Source organism: Phaethon aethereus, assembly GCF_964289735.1.
Source record: "Phaethon aethereus genome assembly, chromosome: 20".
Lineage (NCBI taxonomy): Eukaryota > Metazoa > Chordata > Aves > Phaethontiformes > Phaethontidae > Phaethon > Phaethon aethereus.
The window spans coordinates 4,306,413-4,317,895 of NC_138596.1; positions in this window are offsets into that span (position 1 = coordinate 4,306,413).

An 11,483-nucleotide genomic window follows, 5' to 3' on the forward strand; every position below is an offset into this window, starting at 1 on the left:
AAATCCGTCAGATCAGACCTGCTCCCATGGAACCACCAGCCCTCCAGAGCATCGCGACGGGCCTGGCAGCCACGCAGCCCGAGCCAAGCAGCCAGGTAACAGGTTCTTCATAAACAAATGCTGATGGTGTAGCCTGCGTTAGCTGTATAAAGGGTAATAACTGAATAAATGGGTTAATTATATCCACCACAGAATTTAATTAGACCATCTCTGTTCACTCTGCTTCAGCCAGAATCTCAATTATAAATCTTTATTTTCAAGGTTTTACAGCTTGGACATAAAAATTTGCTCTGGGCTTAAACATGACACACAAGGTCCTCTGTTCAGGGACTGCTCCAGTTTTTTTAACCAATCTTTTTTAAAAAGGTCAGGTTGGGGGACCAGATGGCTCCAGGGGAAGGTAATGAAGATGCAGGGCTTTTCTGAAAGAGGTGGCTGGCTGAAATTGTGGGCAGCTTAAGAGAGCCGAGGCACTGTTAAAGGCTGCTGGGTGAAACCATGCTCTGCTCTCACCGGTCCCCGACAGGCAGGAGTCCTCACTGCAAAATGAAACTGGGGCTTGGGCTAATTGGCATCCCAGCTCCCCATCAGCCGAGACCCAGGACTGCAGCGGCGGGGGAGAGGGGTCCGCCAGCCCCCAGGCAGCCGCGGCAGGGCCAGGCAGGGCAAGCTCACACACCTGGATCCTGCACCCGGAATGTGCTCCAGGGCTGTCAGGTGTGCGCTCGCTGCCTCCCCCCGTGCACCCAGAGTCACCCCTCTCCTCCTCCTCTTCACAGTCCTGCTCCCAGGGGAGCAGGCGAGCTGGGTGATCTAGAGTAGCTGGAAAAACAGAAATTAGAAAGTATTGCACTTTTAAAATTGTTATGATTTTGAAGGCAATTTAGGACGCACCTTCTGCTTTCCAGAGTTGACAGTATTGAAATCCAGTACTTCTGACTCGTTAAACACGCTCTGAAAGATTCTGCTCATTTTAAAATGTTGATAGTGTTACAGGAAAAAACACAGAAAACATGTTTACCAGCAGCAGAAACATCTACGATCTCAAGTCACATCCTCACTCAATCTGAGGTATGTTATTTTTTTATTCCCTCATTGAGTTAATTAGTTGATTTGCTTTTCCTGCCCTGTGCCAAACCACCACCTCCCTCTGAGTGAAAACAATGATTGCCAGCAGGGACCAGTCCTCAGCAGCCAACTCCGCTGCCAAGGCTCCCCACCCTGCTAGTGAAGGCTGTCACCAGGCAGTCCCCCTGCATAACATGAACTGGTCATCCTGCCTATAGGCTCAGCATATATTTAGGAGCACTGCGGGTGCCTGTTCATTTTCTACAAGCTTTGGCCACCCTGGCACGTCAGGATGTTTCGCAAAGACTTTTTCCAACCACCCCTCAGTAACGTTCTTATGCACATACTACGTGTCCTAAATACATACTCACTTGGCAAACCAGAACAAATCTATTGGGTAAGTCAGACTCCAGTACTGCTGAATACATATTTAACCAGCAGATCACAACAGTTTATTGTCTAGTTGGTGTCCGATAGAATTTAACCCTTTAGAAAACATTGGTATGCATCAGGCAGCCAAGTTACTGCTCAGAAGGCTATGATGTATAGCATGAATTACCGGTAATAAAGAAAGAGATATATGGGATGGATTAATCAAATCATAAATTTCTTAAATCTCTATGGCTGTCCATAAATCAAATTTGGCTGCATGTTTCTGGCCCTTATTCAATGTATAATGTGAAGCAGAGATGACCTACATGTACAGAGCAGATTTTTTTTGGTGGACAGTTGGGACACCCTGGGTAAATAATCAAAACAAGCAAACCCCTTTTTAGAAAAGATCATGTTGATGTATTTCAAGCTGCACCATTGAAAATGTGTGCTTTTTGGAAGGTAAAAGGTGTTCCTGCACCAAAAGTTAAACCAGACCCAGAACAGATAGTAGTGGACCAGGCTAGACATGGTACAGCTTGGATCAGCTCTAGCGTCATGAGGCAGAGACAGGGCTTTCCCAAGCACAGATGACTATCCTAGCCAGGCCTACCAGCCGTCCTGATTTTTTAGGCATTTACCCCATTTTATGTGCAAAGCAGCTGGCAACTCCAGAACAGAACACACTTCTGGGAGGCCAGCAGTCAGGAGCCCCTTCACTGCTGAGCTTCAGCTGGATCTCAAAGAGGTCACACTCCCTCCAGGCTGATTCAAAAGAAATACACAACTAAGGGGAACAAAATACCTGTCTTGTGCCCTATCCTTACTTCCATTAAAAACTACCACTTGGAATCACCCCTTTACACGAAGCCCTTGCCCAGCTCAGACTGACCCTTGTTTTCAGCCCACACAGAGGCACAGTTCCCCAGCTCCTGCGCCTCTTAACCCTCCGCTGGTTTTGTGCGGGGAGGAAGCCTCTGGTACGACGCCTTCCGTTCCAAACCCTCACACTAGCCCTTGCCTCAGGACCTTTGCTGCTCCAGTCAAAACTGGATTCACAAGCTTGCCACCGGACAAGCTGCCTGCTTTTTGAACACCTCAGATGTTTTGGTAAGGTCTTAACAAAAAGAAGAGTGACAGTGTGCTCAGAGTGAGCCTGCTCCACAGCCTAAACATCCATTTGTATTTACCAGAGGGAGCAGCAGGCTTTAGAAGTTCGATTTCTTTTTGACTGTCCACAAGAGACATGAAACAAGGAGATTAAACGCCAGGAACAAACACCTATAAATAAAACTGACTATTTAAATCCACCAAAGCCAGGACATTTGTCATGAAATCCCCTGCTCTCCCCCAGTGCTAGCACAGCAGCGCTTCTGATTTTGTTTACAGCTGCACAGGACAACAGAGCATCCACCTTCACTTTGAACCTGGCTGCTGCTCTGCCAGGCTGTGTGGAGACGGCCCTTAGACAATAATTATCAAAGTCCTGCCTTGACCGAGAGACTGCCGCTGTGGATTATTGTTTGCCCCCCTCCTTCTCCTTTCTCCACAGGAAAAGCACCCACTGAAAAAGCCCATCTGCTTATAATCCCTGACAAAGCTTAACCTGAGCCCAAGTGGGAGAGGGTTAAAAAACCCTGAGATGCTCTTTATCTGGAGCCAGGCGGAGGGGCTGCAGCGGGGGATTCGCAGGCTGCCTGCCTGGCAGCGGATGCCCTCTGTTGGCACCTTTTAGAAATATTAGATACGCAAGCTGGGAGCTCAGATCTATGCCATTCGCCCACTCTTTATCCCGTGCCGCGTGGAACAGCCCTTAGTGCTGCGTCTCATCTACGAGCACAGAGCAAAGGGCAGCCCCTGCCCCACTGCACCCACTTGCTCCATCACAAGAAGTGCCCCCCATGCTCCAAAGAGGGTATTTGCACACCCTTTGCAGCACAGCAATGCAAACAGCACGGAGCAGGGAGCCGCGGAGGCTCCCTACCCCGCTCCTACTGGGGCTGGGAGCTGCAGGGAGATGCTCCCTCTGCCGGGGTGCGGACGGTCCTCCTCAGGGATGCAGGGGCAGAGGCTCAGTGGTGCCAGAGCAGCAGCTTTCTGGAGGGATCAGCTCTGTCAGCAGCTCCTGGAGGAGCATCCGACTCACAGACAAGCAAAGGGAGAGGAAAGCAGTGAGGCACAAGCAGGGTCTTGCAGCACATGTAGACACTGGGTTTGCAGACAATGAGTTTCTCCTCTAAACCCCTTCAAGCACAGAAAAAAAATATAGCAATCACCTCTCACAGCTGTTGCTGCTGCCACACAGGCCAACAGGTTGAGAAACTGCTCTCGTGTGGCCAAGCTTTCTCCTGCCCCATGCACCCAGGAAGCAGTGTCAGCTGGTGCCACCTGGTAGACCTCATGGCCTAAGGAGGATGAGCACAGCAGGAGGGTCCTGGTCAGACAGACAGCTTGCAGGGCGGGCTGGTGGCACGGGGATAAACCTTCTCAATGCATCTGGAGGTTCACCGTGACACATATTGAAGGGCACATCCCTCCATGGAGAAAGGCTGTGCATGAAGAAGTGATCTGGAGGGCTCAGCTCCACTGTGCAGCCTTGACCTGCAAGGAAGAGTCCACCTGGAGGTCCCTGCCCTTACTCAGCCACACCTCACAGCCTGCAGTACTGCTTATTTTGCCTTGCCTGCTGCCTCCCTGCCCACCCCAGCCCTCCAAGGTACTCTGGTCAACAAGCAGTAATGCAAGTGGCAATTCTGTCCCCAATATCCAGGTGCCACAAGGGCTGGTGCTCCCTCAGGGCCAGGAGCTGCTGGGGCCCCCAGCACATGCCACTGTACCTGAGCAGGACAGCAGGGCCAGCTGCTGAGAGCCTACAGCATCAGGGAGGTTTGTAGGCAGGTCCAACATCCATCCAGGCCAGCTGGTGTGGCAGGACACAGAGGAGCAGCATGGCCAAGAGAGATCAAGAGACAGCCCCACACACAGCCCAAGAGAGGCTTAAGTGCTTGGTTTGGGCTTAAACAGAGCCCGTGATGGCTGGGGCAGGTGGGGCTGGTCAGGCTGTCAGAGCCCGTTAGCTCTCCCAGACCTGACACCACAGGAGAGGGCACACATGCATCTCCTTGGCAGACGATGTCCATAATTCAGTTGCCAGTGAAGAAGATGACTGATCGTTCCCAAGGACCGATCGTTCCCGTAACAGGGCACGGCCAGGCTTCGGCAGTGTCTCTGTGGCTTTGCATAGTGCTGGGGCTCTGGGTAGCACTGTCCTCTGAATTTGGGGGTCCCACCAACACGACAAGTGATGTTATGCCTTGACATTCACCCTGATGGTGGGGGAAGGTCTTTTAAGCTGTAGGTGCATCCCCTTCTCCCAGGGCCAGGAGGAAGGGACCTTTCAGGCTGGTCGGCACTAGAGATGATGTCTCCAGTTGCTGGGCTTTGCCTCAGGAACTGCTGAAAGCTAAAAGCAAGATGCACAGGGAAGGCCCCATCTTTAAAATCATCTTTCCTGGCAGTTCAAAGGTGTGATGCCACTATTCGCCCCATCCTCAAAAGTCGTCCCAATAAAGAACAAAGACAACAATTTTTGCGAATGACTCTGTGGCTATTTTATTGCGAGAGAAAGCAAAAGCAAACTCTGAACCAAAGGAAACCATAAACAATAAATGATTATTATTCCAGTTACAGTCTCCTCTTGTACTTCTCTCTGAGGAGACTTTGTAACAGAGGTTATATATGGCAAGAGTGGATTTACCCTTGGAGGGGATCTAAGTACCTTTTTCCTAAAATGAGTTGTAATCTTGTTTTAATGGTAGATAAAAAACAAGGCGCAGACATGGCTTGTCTATATGTATGGGGGGAGTCTTGTAAATCCTGTTTTTGTATATCAGGGATAATCTAAACAGCTAGTAATAAGAAACGTGAATAATCTTAAGCAAACCCTGTGAAGCCAGTGCAAATATTTAAGTCACTTATTCAAAAGAAGCCATAGCAAGATCTGCCTTTAGAGAGGCATATCAAAGAACATCAAATTTCTTACATCTGAATAAAATCACACTGTCCTGCCCCGTGACACAAATTTAGCTGGTCTCTCAATTGCAAGAAAACATATCTAACCAATTTGGTGTTTACCAGAGAAGTTCTCAATATTGTGAATTATAAAGGCATTCCGATATCCTCTTAAAGCAGCTCAAAAATGGAAATAAAATTTCGTGGTGGTATTTCATGGCTTCATCTCATCTGTGAAAATATGGCTCGGCAGAGACCACGCAGCAGCTGCCCCTTCTTGTACTTCGCTCTGCTAAATTGTCCTGCTTGCACACCGAGCCTGTGAGGACCCCGGAGCAAAGGCCAGGATGCACGCGTGGCTTTTAGCTCAGTTCAGAGTTTTCAGGCCTCACTTGATCCTATTGCTTTGTGGAAAGGGTAACATGACATTCAATATAAAATTGGCTGCTGTCATCCCTTCGTTGGGGGAAGGACCTGGTAATGTCTTCAGCTCATGAATATGTAATCTGCTGAATGCCTGTGCAGTACGCTTCTAATTGCCTTTGTTCTCATGGTGGGAAATTCTCAGAGTATTTTAAGAGTTTTTCTTTTATTCACTCAATTTTCTGAGTCATTCTTTTAGTTTCATCAGGGTTTAATAGTAACTGGAATTCTGTTTCCAAGAAGTCCAACCAACCTTACTTTTATGTATAAAAGCCTTCCAGCTCTCAAAATAGTCTTCTTAATTTAATTAATTCTTAAAGAGCGCCTTTAAACTTGAGCAGTCATTAAAGAAGTTATTGTCCTTTTTTCGTAACAACGTTTAGTGAGGTGCCTCTTGACAGATAACTAATTCCCCAATTAATATAAATACTCTATGCTTCAGCTACTGCTATAGTAGTAACCGACTGCAGCATCATCTGACCTTGCTGTGTTGTACATAAAGCATCTCACCAGTCATGTAGCGAATGCAGCGGGGAAGTTATTTTGTGAATGGCTGTACATAGATGCACAACACTCGCAACTGCACATCTCAAGAGAAGCTTGTCATTTCAAACATTTAAGGAATCAACCAAGCTTCACAGCAACAAGAGGAAACATGAGTTGAACAGGAGTAGCTAACATCTTCCAGAGACTGTTTTCCAGTTCTCGGTTTGTTTTTGTTTGAAGTCTTGAAAGTGTTTATAGACAAAATTACTTTCAGTAAGCATAATATATCACTTCTTTTAGCTGATTTAAAGTAGACAATTTTTTTTCTGCATAAATAAAAAAAAGGAAACCTGATTTTTATCACGTGCCTTATGGATCTGATAACACGTTCCTACATTCCTCTTTTTCCTAAATTTTCTGAAAGGTTTATTTTTTTGCAAGAAAACTCATGTCTGTGCTAAAATACTGTCCTATATGCTTTTTTTTTTCCTCTTTGCTGAAACACTCTTGTTAGATGTTGTGTGTTGACCAAATGGTTTCTGGCTTTACAGTCTGTCACTAGTACTACATTTACAGCTTGCAATTAAGGGCTTCAACTAAATATTTTGCACAAAGCTGCATGTTCCAACAGCCAATCCTTACATATTTTCCAAAACATGGCAAAAAAGATAAGAGCATTGAAAAGTAAACCAAGGTTGAAGTTATAAAAATGGCCTTTAGAGTCTGGATAAACATACACAGTGGTTTCTAGCCATGGATGTTATCTCTTTTGATACTGAGGCTTGCCCTTGGGTGACAAGAGAGCAGAATCTTTCCTGGATTTCTTTAAAAGAGACTGAAAGTCTTCTTCGGTAAAGCATGCGTATAACATGGGCAAGTGAATATCATCACTGCAAGCATGCTGCATGTTTTTTAAATGGCATGTTTTTGATGACTTAGCATATGTCAGGGTAGCATACATTGACAGTGCTATAAGCCATTTTTTGGTCAGTATGGATATTACCCCCTTAATTAATGTAAACCTCCCCCCCACCCGCTCTTCTCTCTCTCTCTCACAGGGGCTCTGAGTCTTGCCAGAGGTTTCTTCTGTTTTCCACCATGCTCCCAGGTGAGATCAAGGTCTGCCTCACGCTTGCTGGCCTAGTGGCATGAGAGGAGAAGGTCCCCACAAGCCATAAAGCCTTTCCTTTCTGCATTTCATGCCGCTGTAGAGCTGATTACAAACACCCATAGTGGGTTTTGTGGTGGAGTGCCAGCAGCTGGGATCAAGATCTAAGCAATCTGCCGAATGACCGGAGATGGCCAGTTGCCACCAGGAGGCCAGAGCTTCTCTGGACTAACAACGGAGGCGCTTGCTGACATCTCCGGCCCAAGCGCGGATGGGAAGGAAGGAGAACATCACGTTGCCCTGTAGGTTCCTTCTCTGCTGTAGCTTGGGTAGAGCAGATGTCAACCAACCCAGGCTCCTTCCCCGTGCCTTTGCCAAGGCACCGGGGCTTGGCAGCGCTCCGAGGACACAGACAATAGGAGGCCGACTGTCTGCACACCATTTCGTGCTCACTTGACATGAATAATTTTCTGCTGCCTGGCTTTTGGAAGCAGCACAGGACTGTCTGGCGCTGCTCCTGCCAGCCAGCTGAGGAGCAGGGGAAGGCTGGGCCCTCTCTCCGCTCCTCTCCTGGGCTTCTGCCCATCTCTGAGTAGCTGTTATATGCTCCTATTTCTCTATCAAACTGTGACTCTGCAAAGGAAAAAAAAAAAGGCATTTCCCCCCAGACACTCATCAAAGAGGGTCTCCAGGATGGGTCAGCTCTATGCAGACCGTTTGCGGCCAAAGGCTTCTCTGTTCAGACTTTGGGGGTCCATTTGGGATGGTCCAACAGGACTTTTCCCTGCTATCTGCCGCTCCCTGGTGGAGATGCTGCTTTTGGGCTTGCTGCCAGGCTGTTGAACACCTCTTGTGCCTCTTCACTTCCTGACCCAGAAAACCAGGGGGATGTGGCAGTCAGGAGTGGTGCTGGAGGATCTCTTTCTTTAATAATAAAAAAAAAGACCCCAAAAAGCAGCAGATGAAGCCAAGGGGAAGGGTTCTTTCTTTTCTGCTCAAACCTCCCCGTCCTGTGCTGCTGAGCAGCCATCAGCGGCCAGGACGCTGGCAAGGGCGAGGACTCAGTCACCCCACCCCAGCAGACTGCCACTGTGTCACCTCCCGGGTGACCATGGCTCTGGCACTCCCCCCTCCTCCTATCAGGCCTGCATAGGCAGCAGGAGCCATTTAACAAAAGGAAAACCGTTAAATTAAACATCTTCCCAGCCTGTCTGCTATCCTGCTGCAGTGCAGCAGCAGATGCTGGGGGCACACAGGGCAGTTTCCAGTGGTGCAGAGCCGGGGTATAGCCTAAGCTTTGTCTACACCCACCCACCAACCCCCAGGTAAGTCCGGCAATCCCTTCTTCCAGGGCTCCTCTGAGCTGCCCTTCCCAGGCACTGACTTTGGCTAAAGCTTTCAGTCCAACCCAAGATCCAGGCAGAAAAGAAATTGCTGTGAAATTCTCCTTCTATAACTGGCTCTATAGGGAACCTTGCATTATCCAGACTGATGTTCCACTTTCCTTCTTCTCTGGACTACTTTTTTCCTTGGAAATCATTTCTTCCAGCTCTCATTATTCCTGTTGTTTCCTCCTGATCGCTCCCCCGTTCTCCCACCTCTTCCTTCCCATGTGGTAACCCCTCTGGTCATGGAGCTCCACTGTGGTGTCACCAGCCCCTAGGATTAATGGAGATCTCCTACATCATCTGCCTTTTTATACAACCTGGGATGATGTTTGCCATTTTTGTAGCAGCTTGATATTCCTGACTCATGTTCACCTTGTGGAACAAAATAAACCTTAGATCTTTTTCTGCTGAAGCCTAGCTCACCTGAGCAGTCCATCATCCCTAGGCATATTACTTTCTGTCTGCCCCAGCTGAATCTCAACCTCTCCTTTTTTCAGTCCATTTCTCCAGTTTGTCACAGAGGGGGTTGAAGAACAGTGTCCTTGACAAATCCATAGTCACTGGGACTCCTCTCATTGACACCTCCCAGATACCTGTAAATACTATATTCATATCTTTCTATCAGGATTTTTCATAGACAAGTTTTCAAACTGCTGAGTCTATAGTTCCCCACTTCTGCCCACTTTCCCCATTTAAAAATTAGGCATTTTTTGTCCCTTTCCAATCTTCTGGTGCTTCCAGAGATAACCACTAATGGCTCTGAGATGATTGCCACAACCAGTTCTGCAAGTATCCATGACTTAAATTCACCAGGTTTGGAATAATCTTCCCAGAGGGTTTTCCTCCTTGCCTCTGTCAGTCAGCAGCTGGCTTATCACCAGGAACAGAAGGGATTATATCCCTTGTAAGCATTTTATCCGCTTATCTATGGATGTTCATTATCTGTCTATCACTCTCTGAATCCTCTGGAGCCCTTGCCCTCCATGGTTGTTTTTTAGCACCAAGTTCGACAAGTCAGCCCCTTCCTCCCACCCAAATTTCAGCACGATCAGAGCCAGACTCTTCTCGCAGCAAAGGTTGAGCAGCACCGGTCACGAGTAGCAGCAAGGGAAATTCCGACTAGGTACGAGGAAAGACTTTCATGAGAGTGGTTGAATAGAGCTTGGCTGAAGCTCCAAGCCTTGGAATTATTTAGAGCTCAAGTGGACCAGCCCTGAGCAGCCTGACCCATGGCAGCCCTGCTTTGAGCAGGACTTGGACCCTTCACAGGTCCCTTCAGCCCATGGTTTTGCAATGCAGTATTTCCTTCCACAGTGGTTGAGGCCACCACTGCATCCCTCCTTTTTGGTGTCTCCTCTTCAAGGGCTGTCAAGGAGAGGGTCAACGCCTTTCACCTCCTCCCACACTCGTTGTCATGTATGTCATCCAGTGCCAGGGTACAGTGAGGTGCCTCTCTATTCAGAAACTCTCCAAAGCTCTTTCCGGCTGCCCAGTGTAGTGATAGGTGGGATGGGCACAAAAATATCCTATAAGGATACCAAGGGGTAAAACTCCATTCTTTTATTTTTCCTCAACATTTCCCCAGTGAAGCAGAACCAAATCCAATCAGAGTGAAACCTCGGGGAGGGGGGGGACGACACACGGACGGGACGGGACATGGGGACACCAAAAGCCCCCAAACTTAATTTCCCACCAGTGAAAGCCGATCTGTGAAAATCTACATTTAGACAAGGGAGAAAAACTGTGATGGAAAAGTGTCAATTCTTCTTCGCTGAGACCCACCCATTGTCTCCATGGGACACGCTGCTCTCTGCTTTTGCGTAGGTTGAGGCTGGCCATAGCTACCCAAGTTAAAGCCTTTGTGCAGACAGGAGCAAGTCTGTAGCCAGACCCTTTCCACACCACCATATAATGGTATGTCTATAAAACAACCGTTTTTGCCCTTGTTCAAGACTCTTGTTGTCTTAGAAACAAGTGGTCATATAGACTTCATCTCTAGCAAACGAAAAAAAGGGAAAAAGAAGGAAGAGTATCTGGGTAGGTTTGGGCAGAAAATGGCTTCTCCAACTTATAAAGCTGGGTAAAATTTAATATCCCATTCTGAATCTGAAATCATTGACAAGCTCATCCTCTCCAGAGGATTCGGTTGTCAGGGTCTCTGGGGGGATGTGGCAGACCGAGATTCAAATCCCTGCTCTTGATTGACCTGGCAGAGACGTGGCCTTTTCAGCCATGTCATCCCCATGTCATCAGGGTGGTTTGAGCACCAGGTACTTGATGGTCCTGGATAATCTCCTGCTCTTCTGAGGTCTCTTTCCCCTTGTAAGAGGGTTTAATCATATATCCCTCTTGGCCAGGCTAAACCATCTTATCAGGGTGGAGATGTTCTTTGGAAAGGTTTAGTTTTTGAGAAGCTGGCTTTACTCTAATAAAATAAAATAAATAAAGTGAGGAGGGAGAGAGAGAAAGTGAGAGAGAAAAGAAAAACCCATTTTATTGAAAACTCCAGTCTGGCTGTTGCTGCTGGAAAAGGATCTTACACAACAGAGCCTGCGTTCTCCTGAAGCGAACGGCTGACAATAGGAGATCAAAACCCGAGTAAGAAACCATTTCTAAGTATCTGAGTA